Source organism: Pan troglodytes, chromosome 6, assembly GCF_028858775.2.
Source record: "Pan troglodytes isolate AG18354 chromosome 6, NHGRI_mPanTro3-v2.0_pri, whole genome shotgun sequence".
Lineage (NCBI taxonomy): Eukaryota > Metazoa > Chordata > Mammalia > Primates > Hominidae > Pan > Pan troglodytes.
Window position 1 is genome coordinate 171,586,321 of NC_072404.2, and position 12,769 is coordinate 171,599,089.

Here is a 12,769-nt window from a genome sequence, read left to right on the forward strand (position 1 = left end):
AGCTTGAGAGTCTCTGCCAGCCTGTGCAAAAATGGCACAGAGGGAGCTGTTGGCCTATCATCCAGTAGGACCCCAGCTATGACCACTAGCAAGAATTCTCACTCTTGGGGGACTAGAACTAGCCTTGAAGATACCACAAATGTTTGATTACCACCTTTATAGAGGCTTTAATATTTTGTAGCATTTGTGTCTCCTCACCACCCTTTCTTTTTTAAAATGTCATGTTTATTCATGGCCATTCTCTTCTGAATACATGGAAATTAGTTAAAAAGAATCTAGTACCAGTAGTCACTAAGTAAACGTTCATTGTTATTATTATTTCTTATTAGGTTTATTCTATCAGATGAACAGTGGCAAGAAGAGGAAGCACCAAGTCTCCCAACGGGCCACGAGGAGGGATGAAAGTGGGGCTACTCCTTTCTCCACCCCTGGTTCCTGGGCTCCCTTGGGAACACAGTGCCACAGAGAGAGCTCAGATTCTGAGCATAGCCTGCCGCCTCAAAGAGTACTGCCCTCGAGCTGGGGTTTCAGCCAACACCCCCCAGCTCTATCAGGCCTCAAGCACGTGGACAGGTGCATGATGCTTCCAGTAGGTCCTGTGGCAGGGGCCCTCCTGCCCCTCTGATATGGTCTGGCTGTGTCCCCACCCAAATCTCATCTTGAATTGTAGTTCCCATAATTCCCACGTGTCATGGAAGGGACCCAGTGGAAGGTAATTGAATCATGGGGACGGGTCTTTCCTGTGCTGTTCTCATGATAGTGAATAAGTCTCACGAGACCTCATGGTTTTGTAAGGGATACTTCTCCTGCACATACTTTCTTGTCTGCCACCATGTAAGATGTGACTTTGCTCCTCCTTTGCCTTCAGGCATGATTGTGAGGCCTCCCCAGCCACGTGGAGCTGTGAGTCCATTAAACCTCTCTCCTTTATAAATTACCCAGTCTCGAGTATGTCTTTATTAGCAGCGTGAGAACAGACTAATACACCCTCCCTCCCTGTGATTCCCTGAGGTTCCATTAGAGTCCCTGCCTGTGCCCCTGATACTCAGACAGTGGTATTGCCTGAAGCTTTGAAGAAGGAACAGAAAACCAGCACCCAGGATGGGTGACTGCTACCATGAGGCCAAGCTGCCACTCCTCCCAGACAGAAAGGGTGCAATAGAGCCAGTTTATCCCCAGGTGGTCAGAGGCCCCCTTGAGGAACAGAGTCACATCAGGGGCTCACCCATGACTTTTCTTGCTGGCTGTTGGAACATCAGTCACCAAATTCACCTTGGCAAACAGGAATTCCTGCTACTGGGGCCACAAATAGCCCCTGTCTCTGCCACTGTGTGCTTCATGGCAGCTCTTACCTTGCACAGCTAAGGTCCCAGAGTGTGTGTTTTCAGGGGGCCCAGCTCTGTGGGTTCTCTACTACTCACCTCAACCACTGCCACTCAATCTCCAAAGCTTCCGTTATTATCTATATGCCAGTAACTCCAAAATCTATATTTCCTTTCAAGACTGGTCTCCTGAAACTCAAACACACATGTCTAGCTGTCTATTACATGTCTCCACTTGGGTATTCCAGAGCACTTCAAACTCAGCATGTCGAAGAATGAACACATGAGCTTCTCCACCCAGCCTGCTTCTGCACCTTTCCTGTCTTGGTGAATTGCACCACTACTCCCAGCTGCCCAGCTCCTCCCTCTTCCAGAACCTCATGTCCCATCCTTCACAAACTCTTGAATATTTCTGTGTGTTCATGATCTGCACCTTAACCCAAGCCACCACTGGCTTTCCTGGACTACAGTAATTTCCTGGCTGGTCTTTCTGCCTGCATTATAATCCACCTCCAAGTCACTTTCCATTTTGCAAATGAGTGATAATTCAATGACATTTGCCTGTTTAAAACAGTTCGAGAGATGATAGCTAAAGTCATTCATCGAGGGGTAAAGTCCCTTTATGGTGTAGTCAGAATGGAGAAAAGTGTGGGAATCAGAATTAATGAAAAGTGGCTGAGCTGAAATGAAATGTGTGGCCCAGAGAAGATTTGGGGGAGACCACGAGAGTATTTTTCCATTTTTTATGGCCTGATGTTTTTTACATGTTTACCTCATCTAAATGTAATTCATTTGGGAGAATAAAGTCAGCATCTAAGTTGGCCTTTTAAGACAATATTTAAAATTAGTAGCCAACTGCAACATATAGAATATATGACATTTTCCTTTACATAATATAAAGATAAATAAATTCAAAATGAGCGCTTGTGAGACTCTCTGATTTTGAACTTATTCTCCTGAACAGATACCACAAATGTTTGATTACCACCTTTATAGAGGCTTTAATATTTTGTAGCATTTGTGTCTCCTCACCGCCCTTTCTTTTTTAAAATGTCATGTTTATTCATGGCCATTCTCTTCTGAATAAATGGAAATTAGTTAAAAAGAACCTAGTACCGGTAGTCACTAAGTAAACATTCATTGTTATTATTAGCATTATTTCTTATTAGGTTTATTCCATCAGATGAACTTTAAAATCATTCTGGCAATCTCAAAAACATGAAGAAGAGGAAGCTTAATCCCATTTTCATTGATTATTTTAGTCCTAACAATTAATTTTAGGAAAACTGCCATCTCCATAGTATTCATCTCCCACTGCATCAACATGGAATGCTTCTCCATTTATTCTGTTTCTATCTTTTCTTAAAATAAATGATTGCTTTCCTCTAATATGTTCTATACTTTCCTTCTTAATATTATTTTAGGCAGGAAAATCTTTGGCTTCAATAAACAAGAAAAGCCACTCAAATTAACAAGAAAAAGAGATTTTATTGTAGAATATACCTCATGGAACTCAAGGAATTCAAAGACAGAACACACAATATAGACAAGCACCCCAGGGGCTGGAACAAGATAGCCAGGGCCAATGCTCTTCTCTCTCTCTCTCTCTCTCTCTCTCTCTCTCTCTCTCTCTCTCTCTCTCTCTCTCTTCCCCTCCCTCCCCCTCCTTCTCTCTCCCTCTGTCTCTCTTTCTCTCTCTCTCCCCCCTCCCTCCCCTCTCTCCCTCTCCCCTCCCTCCTCCTCCTTCTCTCTCTCTCTCTCTCTCTCCCCACCTCTCCCCTTCTTCCCCCTCCACCCAGCAACACACACACAACGTCTCAGTCTCTGCTCTGCTTGGTGAATCCACTCTGGTCCTGAGTGTCTCTCTTCAGACCAGCTTCTCGGCTTGCTCGAGGTGTCTGCTTCTCTGTGAATTTAGTTGGCACGGCGATTTGATTTGTTGTGGTCCATTTTCCCACCAACTCTGCATGAATTTTCACCTCCATGCCACCCCCTCCCCCCATCACCACTGAACTAGCCTGTATAGTCTCTGTGTCTCTTCATTCAAATTCAGCAGAGAGAGAACTGGTGGCAGGTGTGGGTCAGCCACTTCGCTCCGGGACCCATCGGTTTGGGACACGAGGGAGGTGCAGGAGAGCCACCAGGCAGCAGTGTGGTGTCTGCATCATGTGACACCGAGGTCGCCCCTGCCAGGGCAACGCACAGGCAGCAGGGCCCCTAAAAGTGCAGTCAATAGGTCTGAAAATGATAGACGTGGCCAATGGCATTCCTAGACATCACACACAGATTTATCATAGCAGGATTTATCTTTCATTATATTACCCACAAGTTGTTCCCAAATGTAGTAATAATCTTGACATCTGTGTAGTTATTACACATCCAGCAATCAAATTCAATCATTTTTAACTTGATTCCTTTTAGAACTTTCAGTCCTAATATTTAAAATACTGATTCCTTTTTTCCTCCATTTTAAAATTGTATTCTAGTTACCACATTGTTCTTGCAATTGCTTGGATTTTTCAGAATAGTAATAAATAATAACGGGAATCCTAGGCATTCGTGTTTTTCTATGTTTTTAACAGGATTTTCTCTAATGTTTCGCTATTAAATACCATGCAGGAAATTGGGAAATAATATCACAACCCAAGATAAATGGAGCTAACAGCATAGATGGGACAAGCTAAGACATGAGGACCAGCTTGCGACTCCAGACCTGGGAAGACCCCATGAGAAGCAGGATGGGGAGAGGGTGGGGGCAGTCATGGGCAGGCTGGGAAACTCCCTCTGCTCACTGAGCCTGTGGGAGCAGGCCCCTGGAGACCCCAGGTTTCACACAGTAGCCACACAAAGCAGAAAGTCAGAAGCACAGAAGGCTTCTTCCCAAGGTGGTGGGGCAGGCCAGGAAGCAGGTGGCAGGGCGCCGGCATGAAGGCCAGCCAGAGAGCAGAACGCCGAACACCAGCCCCTGGGGTTCCACTGGCATCACCAACTCCCGCCATGCTAAGTGGAATTTTCAGGTGGAGGAGAGTTGGGAAAGGATAGAAGTGATATGCTATGGAAATCCTTACATTGTATGCTATTATGAAGTTGAGTTTTAAAACATTGTAATGTGCTATTAGAAAAAAAATCCTTTTTTATAGTCATTATTCTTCTATGGTCGTATCTTTTTATTTTGTTGATGGGCTTAAGCCAGCTTAGTTGGTTCTAATGTGATTTGATTAGCACTATACTATAGCCTTTCTCAACGAATTACAACCTCCTAGAACAATAACCATGGCTTCATGGCTTTTACATTCTTCACAGCAGCTACTATTTGATAGGTACTCAATAAATACTTACCGAATACAATCAAAAATTCTAAAAAGTATTGATACCCGGAACCTACCACTAACCTCGATCATTCTCTCATAACTCCTTCCTATTGGCATCAAGTGCAACGGCGGCCAAGAGAATGTGAATAGGCTGATACCAACCACTCTCCGTCCCAATTCAGAAAACATCAGCCTGTAACACAGTGTGACCCAGGAAACATGCCAGAGTGTGTGTGTGTGCGTGTGTGCATGCGCGCGCATGTGCACGTGTGCAAGTGAAAGTAAATGCTGATTTTGTTTATAGGATTTTCATTTTTGTTGAAAAGGGAAATGGGGAAAGGATGGCCCTAAAAGGCTAAAGCATAAAAGCTTGTAAGTGAGCCCTTGGGGCTTCACTTACAGTAAACTTATTTCTACTTTACATATCATTTTAATAATCCTGGGGTCTGTCAAGTTTTTACATCGAATGTTTTATATAATAAATATCACTCATTTTTAAAATAAAATCAAAATCCAAAAACATCCACCATCTACAATTCTTTTGCAAGAACGGGAATGTGTGCTGCAAAGGAAACGATCGACAGAGTGAGGAGGCAAACTACAAAATGAGAAAATATCCGTAAACCATCCATCTGGTGAGGGGCTAAACATCCAAAATACATGAGGAACTCAAGCTACCCTGCAGCAAGAAAACAAAGAACCTGATTACAAAATGGGCAAAGGATCCCAACAGACACGTCTTAAAGGATGAGATGCACACAGCCAACAGGTACATGAAAGATGAGCAACTTCTCAAGTCAGCAGGGAGGTGCACATGAAAACCACCAGATATCACCACACGCCTGTTAGAAGGTTATTACGAAAAACACAAATGGCAAGTGTTGGCAGGGATGTAGGGAAGGGGGAAGCTTGCACATTGTGTGTAGGAATGTAAACTAGTACAGCCATTTTGGAAGACAGCATGGAGGTTCCTCAAAAAGTTAAAAGTAGCACTACCATACAATCCAGCAATCCCACAGCGGGGGAAAGACCCAAAGGAAATGAAATCAGTATGCAGAAGGGATACCTGCATTCTCAGGTTTATTGCAGCACTATTCACAATAGCCCAGATTTGGAATAACCTAAGTGTCCATCGACAGATGAATGTATAAGAAATCGTGGTATATGGCCGGGCATGGTGGCTCACGCCTGTAATCCCAGCATTTTGGGAGGCTGAGGCGTGCAGATCACGAGGTCAGGAGATCAAGAACATCCTGGCTAACACGGTGAAACCCCATCTCTACTAAAAATACAAAAAATTAGCCAGGTGTGGTGGCGCACACCTGTACTCCCAGCTACTCTGGGGGCTGAGGCAGGAGAACCGCTTGAACCCAGGAGGTGGAGGTTGCTGTAAGCCGAGATCACACCACTGCACTCCAGCCTGGGCAACAGAGTGAGACTCCGCTCAAAAAAAAGAAATTGTGGCATATATACGCAATGGGATATTATTCAGCCTTAAGAAAATATGAAAGGCAATTCTGTCATTTGCAACAATAAGGATGAACCAGGAGGACATTATGCTAAGGGAAATATCCAGGCACAGAAAGAAATACTGTGTGACCTCACTTACAGTGAAATTTAAAAAGTCAGTCTCATAGACACTGGAAGCAGAAAGGTGATTTTTACCCCAGAGGCTGTGGTGGTGGGGAAGAGGACGATGCTGATCCAAGGTCTCCCTTGGCATAGAGGAAGAAGTTCTAGTGATGTAATGTGCTTCATGGCAACCATAGTTAATAATAACATACTGTATATTTCAAAATTGCTAAAAGAATAGATTTTTAACATTCTTATCACATACAAAAAAAAGTTATGAGGTGATGGATATGTTAATTAGCTTGATTGAATCTTTCTACAATGTATTACCTAGATCAAAACATCACATTTTACCCCAAAAGTATACACAATTATTTGTCAATTAAAAACAATATGTGGCCAGGCACAGTGGCTCACACCTGTAATCCCAGCACTTTGGGAGGCCGAGGAGGGCAGATCACCTGAGGTCAGGAATTCGAGCCCAGCCTGGCCAACATGGTGAAACTCTGACCCTACTGAAAAATACAGAAACTAGCTGGGTGTGGTGACGGGTGCCTGTAATCCCAGCTACTTGGGAGGCTGAGGCAGGAGAATCGCCTGGACTCGGGAGGTGGAGGCTGCAGTGAGCCAAGATGGTGCCACTGCACTCCAGCCTGGGCGACAGAGCAAGACTCCATCTCAATAGTAATAATAATAATAATAATAATAATAATAATAATGTAAAAAGTAATGTCTATAAAAAAAGTAGGATAAGTACACTTTTGATGAAGATTTTTGTTTGATTAAACAAAGAACTAGAATGTGTTTGGGACTAGAGGTGGAATAAAACATTATTTCCTCAGGTTGATTTTTCACTCACAGAATCAGGAAGGCATTCCAATTCATTGAAAGGAGAGGCAGAGTGGGCGAACCTGCACCGGGCACGCGCACATGTGAGCAGCGCTGCCTGTGGCCGCTGGGAGGCTGCGCCATGACCCGCTCCGGAGAGCTGCGAGGTGGCTCTGCGAGGTTTGGCTGGAGCTGGGCAGCGAGGCCTGCCCACGGGTGGGAGAGCCGCCGACCCGCCATGTTTGCTTCTCCCGCGCGCAGCCTCATGGGCCTACGGTGAGATTTATGGTATCTATTATTGAGTTGTAGATCAGCCTAGATACTGCATGTCAGTGTAAACACCTTTTCACACTCTTCACCATATAACTTGTCATTTTTAATCTCCTACATTGATGTTAAACATCTCCTTACCATCAAACTGTAAATACAGCATGGACCATTTTTCTACGTGACTAAAAAGAGTGATTGAAGAGCTGATTAAAAAAAAAAATTCCTTGATTTATTTCACCCGAGTTTCCTCAGAAATATGCTATGATTTATGTCCTAGCAGAGGCTGTCTGATTAGTTCACTCTGGGCTAAAAAGGCAAACCATTAAAGGCATTAAAATTTCAACAAGAACGTTATCTCCACAGTCAGCACAATAGTGACATCTTGTGCCTAGGAACTCGGGAGATAGCACAGCCCTGCCACTTCTCGGGTCAAACCTGGGGCCCCAGGAACCAGCACACGGCCAACCGCGCACAAAGACTAAACTATTTAAAACGTTGACGGTTCCTCCATAGACGGACGGACTCCAGCAAGGGAGGCTGCTTTTTGAGTTAGACTTTCCATGTGCAGAACACAACTGGGTGGTCCTAGCGCCTTTTCTCATCATACAAGAGAGTCTGCAGCTTCCAGGCGTTCCAGGGCCAGGGTTCCAGCCCCACTCAGGCCAACTTTAAATCACGAGCCCGTTCTTCTTCTGTAAAGTAAAGGCCTCAAGTCTGAGGTCAAACTTTTCATATTTACAGTTCTTGGATTATTTTCATTAGGAAGACTATTAAAAGGAAATAGAAAGCCTGTCGCATTGTCAGTTAACACATTTTGTATCGCATTAAGACAAAGACAGTGCCTCTCTGTCTCAAGGCGTCCTCGGTTAACACTAACAGTTACCTGTAGGCACAGACCCAGGCAACCACAGAACTCCAGCACAGCACACAGAAGGTGCTTCCATGGCTCCCACACACCTGAAGGTCAGCTAGGGGTCAGCCCATCTAGGCTGGGTTCAGCTAGAGCAGCTCGCCTCTGCTCCTCCAGTCTCTTCCTGGGAAGAGTGGGCTATCCTGGGCCAGGTCCCAACTCAAAGGAAGTGGGCTATCCTGGGCAAGTCCCCAACACAAAGGAAGAAGTGCAAGAGGCTGGGGGAAAAAAGGTCTCTGAGTTCTAGGCTTATGATGGTGCACCGGCACACTGGCCCCGTTCCATACGTCAATGCAACTCACACATCTGAATCCAAAGTCCAGGGCAGGAAAATGCATACCACCCCTTCAGCAGGTGGAGCTGCAGAGTCATATGTGTGAAGTCATGTGAATAACCCGAAGTCTAAGGAGGAGTAAAGGAGGCAATCTACCACTCCACACTGGGAGAAAAGTGAACGGAAAGGCAGAGACCCCATCTGCATTTCCGTTGTTCCTTGCACAGTAAACGCTCCAACCAACCCAACTACCAGAACCCACTTATTTGATTTAATTTAATAAGTATTTGTTTTGACTCTGTCTGATCAAGCCTTGGTGGCAGGCCAGAATCAGGGAACTGGTTTACCCACCTCCTACTCAGGCCTCTGGACATGCACCGCCTGGCCAGAGATCACACCAGGCAATACGGGGGCATATGCATTCAATACTAATGAGGCTTCCTGCTCATTACACAGAACACCAGAAAACACACACAAGATAAGTACAGGTTTCATTCAATCACTCTTTGAAAACACATCATCAAATTCAAATGAGTAAAGCAAACAGGTGTGTATTCCGAAGTAAAAAAAATTAAAAATTTTCTTTTTATAAAGAACTTTAGCATAAAAACCTGGATGTGAGAAACCTGGGAATACCTTAGTCAACAATTTGGATATAAAATTATTTTTAATTTGTTGGCACTGAGGTAATATTTTCTTTCTCAGTATGATGGCATTTTTATCCAAGCATATATTTGTGAATTTTGTGTTAGACTTATTCTATATCTGACACATTTCGTGAATGGGCCGGAAAGGTCTCCTGACATCAGTTACAGGCCTGAGAAAACTCATTACTACAGCATTTTAACAATTTTAAATTCAGGTGTTCCCTGTAGAGTAACAAATGAAATGCACGCAGGATCTCTTGGGGAGGAGACTGAGAAACGTGGCACAAAGCTGTTGTTGCCCAGGAAACAGACACAGCAGCAGAAAACCACGGGAGGGCCGCCTCCCGGTCCCGTCATCATTGGAAAGACTCCTGTGCTGCAACCGCCGTCCTTCCAGCAGTTAGAAACCACGGAAGTGAACGTGGACAATGATGAGGATGAAGGGAAGGGGTGGCTGCACGGCGAGATCTCTCATCCATCAGAAACTGGGTCTTCTCCAAGCTCTGAAAGACTCTCTTGGAGATGCATGTTGCACTAAGGAGCAAAGTGACAACATCCAAAATGTGCTTTCCTCAGTTCAGCAGAGAAGTTGTACACACATCAGTTCAACATGGCAAGAACACTCACCAATGATTATCTGCACCTGTGTGCTCCTCACAGCATTCTTCAACCTTCCTGCTGCGCTTGAGCCTTTTCCAAACAAAAACGTTTAAAACATTCAAAAATAAATAAATGTCCTCTTGCGGGCTTCTTGCCAAGATGTCATTATAGGATCAGTTTTGAGGTTCCCTCTCAGGCCCAAACATTTACCATGACAGATAAAATCTACCAACCAAACCACCCCCCGCCCCACCCCCCGCCAAAAAAAAAAAAAAAAAAACATGATCAAGCTCAAATTTAGCTAAATAACTCTATGAACCAAAGGTGATATAAAAATGGAAAGCTGGCTGAGCATGGTGGCTCACACCTGTATTCCCAGCACTTTAGGAGGCTGAGGTGGGTGGATCACTTGAGGCCAGGAGTTCAAGACCAGCCTGGACAACATGGTGAAACCCCATCTCTATTAAAAATACAAAAATTAGCTGGGCATGGTGGTGCATGCCTATGATCCCAGCTACTCAGGAGGCTGAGGCAGAAGAATTGCTTGAACCCAGGAGGCGGAGCTTGCAGTGAGCCGAGATGGCGCCACTGCACTCCAGCCTGGCAACAGAGCGAGACTCCATCCCAAAAAAAAAAAAAAAAAAAAAAAAAAAGGAAACCTGAGAGTAGTGGAGTTTGAAAACAGCACGACAACCATGACACAGCATCCCCAAGGTACCAGGTAAACCAGGCTCACAGACGAGCAGGGCCAGAGGAGGGTCCGACCCGTTTAACGCAGCCAGCAACATTAACACTAGAACCAGAGAGGGAAAATGCAGGAAAACGTCACTTGCCATCCCTGCTTTTGCTCACACACGCAAGAATTCCAAACTCAATATTAGCACATCAGCCGTGTATACAGATCATTTATCATGGCAACGTGGGATTTAACCTAAGAGTGAAAATGGTTCAACACCAGAATATCAACAAAGTAACTACTAAGTTAACCTAACAGATTAAAGAAGAAAAGACATATGCTCTCCTCAGTTGATTCAGAAAAATCATTTTATAAAATTAACAATCATTCATGTGTTTAAACAATATACAAAATAGGAACTTTCTTAACCTGACTTTTTTTTCCAAAAAAAAAAAAAAAAAAAAAGTCGGGGGGAGAATCAAAAACTCACAGCAGGGCATGATGAAATTTCAGCTCACTGCTAGGTGCCTGTCTAATTCTTCAAATCAGTATAGGGTTGCTTTTCCCTTGCAGCTTCCAAGAGGACAGTTATTTATTATTGATGTTTTAAACTTTTTTTATTTGGAAAAAGCTCAAGTTGCTGATGCGGGAGGTTGCTTGTGGTGAGCCAGTGCTCCTGCCAATATTAAACAGAAAATCTGGGGGGAAAAAAAACCACCCCCAAGATCTGTTTGAAAGCATTGAAGCACCACAGAGACCACAGGGACTTGAAACGGCCAAACCACGGAGAAGGGTAAACTCCCCGGAGAGGGGGCCACGTCCTGCAGCTTCTCCCATCAAGCCTGATAATAGAGCGAGACTGCGGTCTGCACAAAGGGCCGGTCCTGAGGCCACGACTGAGAGGCAGAGACCCCACCCACGTTTCGGCAGGCTGGATGGAGAACTAAAATGAGAGACTCGAGGGACCAGGCTCCTCCCGCGAAGGGGAGGGATAACCAGTCCTGGCGGGTGTCAGCATTTTCCTTCACACATACGCTGCCTTATGAGGCTGCAAGGGGTGGAAGGGCACCAAGCCAAAAAGAAAGCCCCAAGCCACAGTAGCAAATGTTTAGCAAGTTCTAGAAAAATCAAGGCTTGGAGATTAGCACCTGCCGAGAAGAGGAGCCTGCTGATCCCCACAGGCCTTTGGCTGAGACCCCAGGAGGGGAGAGGCACACAGAGCCCAGCTGACGGCCCAGCCTCAAGTCAGCTTAGACCACAGTGAGGGAAAGGCAACCATCGCCTCCTTGATCTGCCCCGCACAGAAAGCATGAACCCTCTCTGGGAGCAGACAACACCCAGAGATCTCACAACTGTTCATACACAAGGTCTAGAATTCAGGGCGGGCAGGGGAATTCCAGGCACATTAACGTGACAGGACTCAGTGACCAAAAGTCAGGGGAAACAAGTCAACAGAAATACACCCACCTTTGATGCACATATTGAAATTACCGGGTAAGGAATTTAAAATACTTTATGGATATGTTCAAGGAAATGATGGGGAAAATAATGAAAAATGGGAAATCTCACCAGAGAATTGACATCTATTAAAAAGAACCAAATGGGAATTTTAGAACTGGAAAATACAATAATTGAAATTAAGAGCTCAACAGATGGGTTTAACAGCAGATGATACCCAGCAGAAGAAAGGGCCATGAACTAGAGTCCAGGTCAATGGAAAATGTCGCGACTAAAGCACAGAGAAGAAAAGGGTGGGGACTGCAGAAGACAGCATGATAGGCCTGCTGGACTTCAGGGAAATGACCTAACATGCCTCAAACTGCAGATCCAGAGAGAAACCAAAGCCAGAGTACAGAAAAAACACTGTTTAAAGAGATCATCGGTAACATTTTCCAAAACTAATGAAAGACATCATCAAGGCAAGCCATACATTTATAAAGTTCCACAAATTCCACACAAGATAAATAGAGGGTAAAGAAATGAAACCCCCCACACATACTCTAACAGGTAAAAAGTTTAAAGTGCAGCAAAAGCCTGCAGAAACCAATAAGTCACAGCCTGGGATTTTTGCAGTCCCTAAAACCAACGAAAGATTAAAAACCACATTATATATTTTTAAAGTTGAAAAATCGATTTTTAAAAGACAAGCAAATCACATTCTTATCCAAGTCTGGGAGGCCTCACATGACTGGACCAAGGACCGAGAGCACCTGCCATCCCATCCATCTGCCTGCACACCGCCCAGTCCCCTCCTGGGCTCCTTCTCTCCCAGTACTTGGCTGGAAGCAGCAAGAAGACACCAGGACTCACCAAAGCCTTTCTTCTTCCCAGAACTGCCTCTCCTGGAACAACGGGTTCC